Source organism: Arachis stenosperma, chromosome 10 (assembly GCF_014773155.1).
Source record: "Arachis stenosperma cultivar V10309 chromosome 10, arast.V10309.gnm1.PFL2, whole genome shotgun sequence".
Classification (NCBI taxonomy): domain Eukaryota; kingdom Viridiplantae; phylum Streptophyta; class Magnoliopsida; order Fabales; family Fabaceae; genus Arachis; species Arachis stenosperma.
The window spans coordinates 16,400,380-16,410,129 of record NC_080386.1 but is presented as its reverse complement, the minus strand read 5'-3'; the positions used below and the strand labels follow the sequence as shown (position 1 = coordinate 16,410,129).

The following is a 9,750-nucleotide window of genomic DNA, read 5'->3' as shown; positions in this document are numbered from 1 at the left end:
GTATTGATCACAATTTCGTGCACCAAGTTTTTGGCGCCGTTGCCGGGGATTGTTTGTGTATGGACAACTGGCGGTTCATCTTGTTGCTTAGATTAGGTATTTTTTTTTCTCAGAGTTCTTGAGAGTGAATTCTAGTGTTTCATGATGATCTGTTGAAATCTGGCTGGCTGAGAAGCCATGTCTAATCTTATTGGTCCAAGGTTTCAACTAATCATCACTATAGCTTGTTGATCTCTATCAATCTTGCTATTGGAGCAATGATCTGCTGAGGCTTGGCTGGCCATTGGCCATGTCTAGTGTTTTGGACCGAAGCTTTCTTTGAAAGCTTGGCTGGCTGTGAAGCCATGTCTAATTCCTGGACCGGAGTCTTAGACTAGCATTGCAATGATTCCTGGAAATTCAAATTGAGAATTCTGAAACCTTTAGTTTCTATTTTCATATAATTTTTGAAAAAGCACAAAAAAATTATAAAAAAAAATCATAAAAAAACCAAAAAACATTTTATGTTTCTTGTTTGAGTCTAGTGTCTAATTTTAAGTTTGGTGTCTTGCATGCCTTGTTTATTTGATCTTGGTTCTATTTTCAAGTCAATAGTACAGGGGACTGAAGATTCAGAACATGCAGCAGAGGAATTACACAGAAAAGCTGGGCGTTCAAAACGCCCAGTGAAGAAGGACAGACTGGCGTTTAAACGCCAGCCAGGGTACCTGGTTGGGCGTTTAACGCCCAAAAAGGTAGCATTTTGGGCGTTAAACGCCAGAATGGATACCATTCTGGGCGTTTAACGCCAAGATGGCACAAGGGGGAAGATTTTGTTTCCAAATCAAATTTTTTTTCAAGTTTTCAAAGTTTTTCAAAATCAAATCTTTTTCAAATCATATCTTTTCAATCAAATGTTTTCAAAATCAATTTCTTTCCTTTTTCAAAGATACTTGCTAACAATTAATGATTTGATTCAAAATTTCAAGTATGTTGCCTTTCCTGTTGAGGAAGGTTTAATTTTTAAATCATATCTTTTCTTGTCAAGCAAGTCATTAATTTTAAAATCAAATCTTTTTAAAATGTTTTTCAAATCATATCTTCTCAATCACATCTTTTTTAAAATCAATCATATCTTTTTAATCACATCTTTTTCAAAATAGTTTTCAATCAAATCTTTTTAACTTCTAATTTCAAAATCTTTTTCAAAAATCATTTGATTTCTTTCCCACTTTTATTTTCGAAAATCAATAAGTGTTTTTCAAAAATGTTTTCAAAATCTTTTACTTAATTTTCGAACATTACTTCCCTTCTTTTCACATCCTTCTATTTATGGAGTATCACTCCTTCTTAATGCACAATTCGAACTCTATCTGATCAAGTTTGAATTCTTCTACCTCTTTCTTCTGTTTTTCGTTTCCTCTGATACCTCAGGGAATCTCTATACTGTGACATAGAGGATTCCACATTTTCTTGTTCTCTTCTCTTTCATATGAGCAGGAACAAAGACAAAGGCATTCTTGTTGAAGCTGACCCTGAACCTGAGAGGACCTTGAAGCGAAAGCTAAGAGAAGCTAAGGCACAACTCTCTGTTGAGGACCTGACCGAATTCTTCAAGGAAGAAGAACCTATGGCAGCCGAAAACAACAACAATGCCAACAATGCAAGGAAGGTGCTGGGTGACTTTACTGCACCTACTCCCGACTTCTATGGGAGAAGCATCTCTATCCCTGCCATTGGAGCAAACAACTTTGAGCTTAAGCCTCAGTTAGTTTCTCTAATGCAACAGAATTGCAAGTTCCATGGACTTCCATTGGAAGATCCTCATCAGTTTTTAGCTGAGTTCTTGCAAATCTGTGACACAGTCAAGACTAATGGGGTTGACCCTGAGGTCTACAGACTGATGCTATTCCCTTTTGCTGTAAGAGACAGAGCTAGGACATGGTTGGACTCTCAACCTAAAGAAAGCCTGGACTCATGGGAAAAGCTAGTCAATGCCTTCTTGGAAAAGTTCTTTCCACCTCAAAAATTGAGTAAGCTTAGAGTGGAAGTCCAAACCTTCAGACAGAAGGATGGAGAATCCCTCTATGAAGCTTGGGAAAGATACAAACAATTGATCAGAAAGTGTCCTTCTGACATGCTTTCTGAGTGGAGCATCATAGGTATTTTCTATGATGGTCTCTCTGAACTATCCAAGATGTCTTTGGATAGCTCTGCTGGAGGATCTCTTCATCTGAAGAAGACGCCTACAGAGGCTCAAGAGCTCATTGAAATGGTTGCAAATAACCAATTCATGTACACTTCTGAAAGAAATCCTGTGAACAATGGGACAAGTCAGAAGAAAGGAGTTCTTGAGATTGATACTCTGAATGCCATTTTGGCTCAGAACAAGATATTGACTCAACAAGTCAATTTGATTTCTCAAAGTCTGTCTGGAATGCAAAATGCACCAAGCAGTACTAAGGATGCTTCATCTGAAGAAGAAGCTTATGATCCTGAGAACCCCTCAATGGAAGAGGTGAATTACATGGGAGAACCCTATGGAAACACCTATAATTCTTCATGGAGAAATCACCCAAATTTCTCATGGAAGAATCAAGAGAGACCTCAACAAGGTTTCAACAACAATAATGGTGGAAGAAACAGGTTTAGCAATGGCAAGCCTTTTCCATCATCTTCTCAGCAACAGACAGAGAATACTAAGCAGAACCCCTCTGACTTAGCAACCATGGTCTCTGATCTAATCAAAACCACTCAAAGTTTCATGACTGAAACAAGGTCCTCCATTAGGAATTTGGAGGCACAAGTGGGACAGCTGAGCAAGAAAGTTACTGAACTCCCTCCAAGTACTCTTCCAAGCAATACAGAAGAAAATCCAAAAGGAGAGTGCAAAGCCATAAACATGGCCGAATCTGGAGAGGAAAGAGAGGAAGTGGACGCCACTGAGGAAGACCTCAATGGGCGTGCACTGACCTCCAATGAGTTCCCTAATGAGGAACCATGGGAATCTGAGGCTCAAAATGAGACCATAGAGATTCCATTGGACTTACTTCTGCCTTTCATGAGCTCTGATGAGTATTCCTCCTCTGAAGAGGATGAGTATGTCACTGAAGAGCAAGTTGCTAAATACCTTGGAGCAATCATGAAGCTAAATGACAAGTTATTTGGAAATGAGACTTGGGAGGATGAACCTCCTTTGCTCACCAAAGAACTGGATGACTTGTCTAGGCAGAAATTACCTCAAAAGAGACAGGATCCTAGGAAGTTTTCAGTACCTTGTACCATAGGCACCATGACCTTCAAGAAGGCCCTGTGTGACTTAGGATCAAGTGTGAACCTCATGCCTCTCTCTGTAATGGAGAAGCTAGGGATCTTTGAGATACAAGCTGCAAGAATCTCACTAGAGATGGCAGACAACTCAAGAAAACAAGCTCATGGACTTGTAGAGAATGTTTTGGTGAAGATTGAAGACCATTACATCCCTACTGATTTCATAGTCCTAGAGACTGGGAAGTGCATGGATGAAACCATCATCCTTGGCAGACCCTTCCTAGCCACAGCAAAGGCTGTAATTGATGTTGATGGAGGTGAACTGATCATTCAAGTGAATGAAGAATCCTTTGTGTTTAAGGCTCAAGGATATCCCTCTGTCACCATGGAGAAGAAGCATGAAGAGCTTCTCTCAAATCAGAGTCAAACAGAGCCCCCACAGTCAAACTCTAAGTTTGGTGTTGGGAGGCCACAACCAAACTCTAAGTTTGGTGTTGAACCCCCACATTCAAACTCTAAGTTTGGTGTTGGGAGGTTCCAACATTGCTCTGAGTATCTGTGAGGCTCCATGAGAGCCCTCTGTCAAGCTACTGACATTAAAGAAGCGCTTGTTGGGAGGCAACCCAATGTTATATTTTATCTACTTTCTTTTGTTATTTTATTTTATTTTGTAGGTTGATGATCATAAGAAGTCACAAAATCAATTGAAAAAGCAAAAACAGAATGAAAAACAGGAAGAAAAACAGCACACCCTGGAGGAAGAACTCACTGGCGTTTAAACGCCAGTGAGGCTAGCAGTTGGGCGTTTAACGCCCAGTCTGGCACCATTCTGGGCGTTTAACGCCAGAAAGGGGCACCAGACTGGCGTTAAACGCCAGAAAAGGGCAAGAACCTGGCGTTAAATGCCAGGAATGGGCACCAGCCCGGCGTTTAACGCCAGAAATGGCTCAAAACGTGATTTTGAGTGCCATTTGGTGCAGGGATGACTTTTCCTTGACACCTCAGGATCTGTGGACCCCACAGGATCCCCACCAACCCCACCACACTCTCTCTTCTTCACCCATTCACCAATTACCCCAACACCTCTTCCCCATAAACCCTTCTTCACTCCTTCATTTTCACACCACCTAAACACCACTTCTCCCCCTCCTTGGCCGAACACAAAGCCATCTCCCTCTCCTCTATTTCTTCTTCTTCTACTCTCATCTTTCTTCTTTTGCTCGAGGACGAGCAAACCTTTTAATTTTGGTGTGGTAAAAGCATTGCTTTTTGTTTTTCCATAACCATTTATGGCATCCAAGGCCGGAGAAACCTCTAGAAAGAGGAAAGGGAGGGCAAAAGCTTCTACCTCCGAGTCATGAGAGATGGAGAGATTCATCTCAAGGGTGCATCAAGACCACTTCTATGAAGTTGTGGCCATGAAGAAGGGTCAACTTTGATCAAAAGGTTGGACCAAGTCCTCATAAATATATGTGAAGAGGACGCCCAATGGAAGAGAAATTCAAGAGGCAAGCCGGTTCAATTGAGAAGGCATGACCTCAAGCCCATGGCTAGAGGATGGTTGGAGTTCATCCAACGCTCAATCATTCCTACTAGCAACCGGTCTGAAGTTACTCTAGACCGGGCCATCATGATTCATAGCATCATGATTGGAGAAGAAGTGAAAGTTCATGAGGTTATAGCCCAAGAACTCTATAAAGTAGCGGACAAGTCTTCCACCTTGGCAAGGCTAGCCTTTCCTCATCTCATTTGTCACCTCTGTTATTCAGTTGGAGTTGACATAGAAGGAGATATCCCCATTGATGAGGACAAGCCCATCACCAAGAAAAGGATGGAGCAAACAAGAGACCCCTCTCATCATGAGATCCCTGAGATACCTCAAGGGATGCACTTTCCTCCACAAGACTATTGGGAGCAACTAAACACGTCCCTAGGAGAATTGAGTTCCAACATAGGACAACTAAGGGTGGAGCACCAAGAGCATTCCATCCTCCTCCATGAAATTAGAGAAGATCAAAGAATCATGAGAGAGGAGCAACAAAGACAAGGAAGAGACATTGAGGAGCTCAAGCACTCCATAAGACCTTCAAGAGGAAGAACAAGCCGCCATCACTAAGGTGGACCCGTTCTTTAATCTCCTTGTTCTTTAATTTTCTGTTTTTCGAATTTTAGTGCTTTATATTATCCATGTTTGTGTCTTATGATCATTAGTGTCTTAGTGTCTATGCCTTAAAGTTATGAATGTCCTATGAATCCATCACCTTTCTTAAGAATTGTTCTTAATTGAAAAAGAAAAGAATTGCATGAATTTTGAATTTTATAACAGTTTAATTATCTTGATGTGGTGGCAACACTTTTTGTTTTCTGAATGTATGCCTGAACAGTGCATATGTCTTTTGAATTTGTTGTTCATGAATGTTAAAATTGTTGGCTCTTGAAAGAATGATGAAAAAGGAGACATGTTACTGAGGATCTGAAAAATCATAAAAATGATTCTTGAAGCAAGAAAAAGCAGTGAATACAAAAAAAAAAAGAAAGAAGCAAGCGAAAAAAAAAACGAAAAAAAGGGGAGAAAAAGAAAAAGAAAGAAAAAGAAAGAAATAAAGTTGTGATCCAAGGCAATAAGAGTGTGCTTAAGAACCCTGGACACCTCTAATTGGGGACTTTAGCAAAGCTGAGTCACAATCTGAAAAGGTTCACCCAATTATGTGTCTGTGGCATGTATGTATCCGGTGGTAATACTGGAAGACAGAGTGCTTTGGGCCACAGCCAAGACTCAATAAGTAGCTGTATTCAAGAATCATCATACTTAACTAGGAGAATCAATAACACTATCTGGATTCTGAGTTCCTAAAGAAGCCAATCATTCTGAATTCCAAAGGATAAAGTGAGATGCCAAAACTGTTCAGAGGCAAAAAGCTAAAAGCCCCGCTCATCTAATTAATACTGATCTTCATAGATGTTTTTGGAGTTCATTGCATATTCTCTTCTTTTTATCTTATTTGATTTTCAGTTGCTTGGGGACAAGCAACAATTTAAGTTTGGTGTTGTGATGAGCAGATAATTTGTACGCTTTTTGGCATTGCTTTTAGTATGTTTTTAGTATGATCTAGTTAGTTTTTATTATATTTTTATTAGTTTTTAGTTAAAATTCACTTTTCTGGACTTTACTATGAGTTTGTGTATTTTTCTGTGATTTCAGGTATTTTCTGGCTGAAATTGAGGGATCTGAGCAAAAATCTGATCCAGAGACTCAAAAGGACTGCAGATGCTGTTGGATTCTGACCTCCCTGCACTCGAAGTGGATTTTCTGGAGCTACAGAAGCCCAATTGGCGCGTTCTCAACGGCGTTGGAAAGTAGACATCCTGGGCTTTCCAGCAATATATGATAGTCCATACTTTACCCAAGATTTGATGGCCCAAACCGGCGTTCAAAGTCACCTCAAGAAATTCCAGCGTTAAACGCCGGAACTGGCACCTAAATGGGAGTTAAACGCCCAAACTGGCACTGGCGTTTAACTCCAAGAAGAGTCTCTACACGAAAATGCTTCATTGCTCAGCCCAAGCACACACCAAGTGGGCCCGAAAGTGGATTTTTATGTCATTTACTCATCTCTGTACACCCTAGGCTACTAGTTTTCTATAAGTAGGACCTTTTACTATTGTATTTTCATCTTCTGATCTTTGGAATCTTTTGTTCTTTAGATCTTTTGATCACTTTGGGAGGCTGGCCTCACGGCCATGCCTAGACCTTGTTCTTATGTATTTTCAACGGTGGAGTTTCTACATACCATAGATTAAGGTGTGGAGCTCTGCTGTACCTCGAGTATTAATGCAATTACTATTGTTCTTCCATTCAATTCCGCTTGTTCTTTGTCCAAGATATCACTTGTTCTTCAACTTGATGAATGTGATGATCCGTGACACTCATCATCATTCTCACTCATGAACAAGGTGACTGACAACCACTCTTGTTCTACAAGCATATGAGGCTTAGTGAATATCTCTTGGATTCCTGATAACACGATGCATGGTTGATCGCCTGACAACCGAGTGCTCGCCTGACAAACGAGCCAGCCATTCCGTGAGATCAGAGTCTTCGTGGTATAGGCGAGAACTGATGGTGGCATTCAAGAGAATCCGGAAGGTCTAACCTTGTCTGTGGTATTCTGAGTAGGATTCAATGATTGAATGACTGTGACGTGCTTCAAACTCCTAGCAGGCGGGGCGTTAGTGACAGACGCAAAAGGATCGATGGATTTTATTCCGGCCTGACCGAGAACTGACAGCTGATTAGCCATATGCTGTGACAGAGCATGGGAACATTTTCACTGAGAGGATGGGAGGTAGCCACTGACAACGGTGAAACCCTACATGAGCTTGCCATGGAAAGGAGTAAGAAGGATTGGATGAAGACTGTAGGAAAGCAGAGAGACGGAAGGGAAGGCATCTTCATACGCTTGTCTGAAGCTCTCACCAATGATATACATAAGTATCTCTATCTTTATCTCTATGCTTTATTCGTTTATCACTATACCCATTTGAGTCTGCCTGACTGAGATTTACAAGGTGACTGGTGCACGAAATTGTGATCAATACTTTTCAAAACATAAACAATCCCTAGTAATGGCGCCAAAGACTTGGTGCTCAATACCATGGCATAAACACAACTTTGCACAACTAACCAGCAAGTGCACTGGGTCGTCCAAGTAATAAACCTTACGCGAGTAAGGGTCGATCCCACGGAGATTGGTGGTATGAAGCAAGCTATGGTCATCTTGTAAATCTCAGTCAGGCAGACTCAAATGTATAATGGTGATGAACGAAAATAACATAAAAGATAAGGATAGGGATACTTATGTATGTCATTGGTGTAAGAGCTTCAGACAAGTGTATGAAGATGCCTTCCCTTCCGTCTCTCTGCTTTCTTACTGTCTTCATCCAATCCTTCTTACTCCTTTCCATGGCAAGCTTGTGTAGGGTTTCACCGTTGTCAATGGCTACCTCCCATCCTCGCAGTGAAAGCTAATGCACGCACTCTGTCACAGTACTGCCAATCACCGGTGTGGTTCCCTCCCCTACTGGAATAGAATCCAGTGATTCTTTTGCGTCTGTCACCAACGCCCAGCAGGTTACAGGTTTGAAGCACGTCACAGTCATTCAATCATTGAATCCTACTCAGAATACCACAGACAAGGTTAGACCTTCCGGATTCTCTTGAATGCCGCCATCAGTTCTTGCCTATACCACGAAGACTCCAGTTAAAGAATCCAAGAGATATTCACCAAGCCTCGAATGCTTGTAGAACAAGAATGGTTGTCAGTCATCTTGTTCATAGGTGAGAATGATGATGGGTGTGAATCATCACCTTCATCAAGTTGAAGAACAGGTGATATCTTGGTAAAAGAACAAGCGGAATTGAATAGAAGAACAATAGTAATTGCATTAATACTCGAGGTACAGCAGAGCTCCACACCTTAATCTATGGTGTGTAGAAACTCCACCGTTGAAAATACATAAGAACAAGGTCTAGGCATGGCCGAATGGCCAGCCTCCCAGAGTGAGTTCAATCATCAAAACATGATCAAAAGACTCTCTATCCCCCCCTATTACAATAGTAAAAGGTCCTACTTATAGAAAACTAGTAGCCTAGGGTGTACAGAGATGAGTAAATGACATAAAAATCCACTTCCGGGCCCACTTGGTGTGTGCTTGGGCTGAGCAATGAAGCAATTTCGTGTAGAGACTTGTCTTGGAGTTAAACGCCAGCTTTGGTGCCAGTTTGGGCGTTTAACTCCCATTTAGGTGCCAGTTCCGGCGTTTAACGCTGGAATTTCTTGAGGTGACTTTGAACGCCGATTTGGGCCATCAAATCTTGGGCAAAGTATGGACTATCATATATTGCTGGAAAGCCCAGGATGTCTACTTTCCAACGCCGTTGAGAGCGCGCCAATTGGGCTTCTGTAGCTCCAGAAAATCCACTTCGAGTGCAGGGAGGTCAGAATCCAACAGCATCTGCAGTCCTTTTGAGTCTCTGGATCAGATTTTTGCTCAGGTCCCTCAATTTCAGCCAGAAAATACATGAAATCACAGAAAAACACACAAACTCATAGTAAAGTCCAGAAAAGTGAATTTTAACTAAAAACTAATAAAAATATACTAAAAACTAACTAGATCATACTAAAAACATACTAAAAACAATGACAAAAAGCATACAAATTATCCGCTCATCAGTGACCATAGCTTGCTTCATAGCAACAATCTCCGTGGGATCGACCCTTACTCGCGTAAAGTATTACTTGGACGACCCAGTGCACTTGCTGGTTAGTTGTGCGAAGTTGTGTTTATGCCATGGTATTGAGCACCAAGTCTTTGGAGCCATTACTAGGGATTATTTCGTGTATTAAAAAGTATTGATCACAATTTCGTGCACCAAGCATCACATTCATTCATTGCATTTGAGAAAGCCCATGAGTTAGGATTGAAGATTGCAACCTTAGG

The 9,750-nt window shown here is 41.1% G+C and overlaps 1 non-coding gene across 1 annotated transcript; it reads right to left on the bottom strand.

Moving 5' to 3' along the window:
* Positions 1-2,014: 2,014 nt before the first annotated feature.
* LOC130958514 (small nucleolar RNA R71) lies at positions 2,015-2,122 on the bottom strand. Its single transcript, XR_009077631.1, has one exon. It is a non-coding gene; the product is annotated as a small nucleolar RNA R71 (small nucleolar RNA).
* Between the last annotated feature and the right edge of the window lie 7,628 nt (positions 2,123-9,750).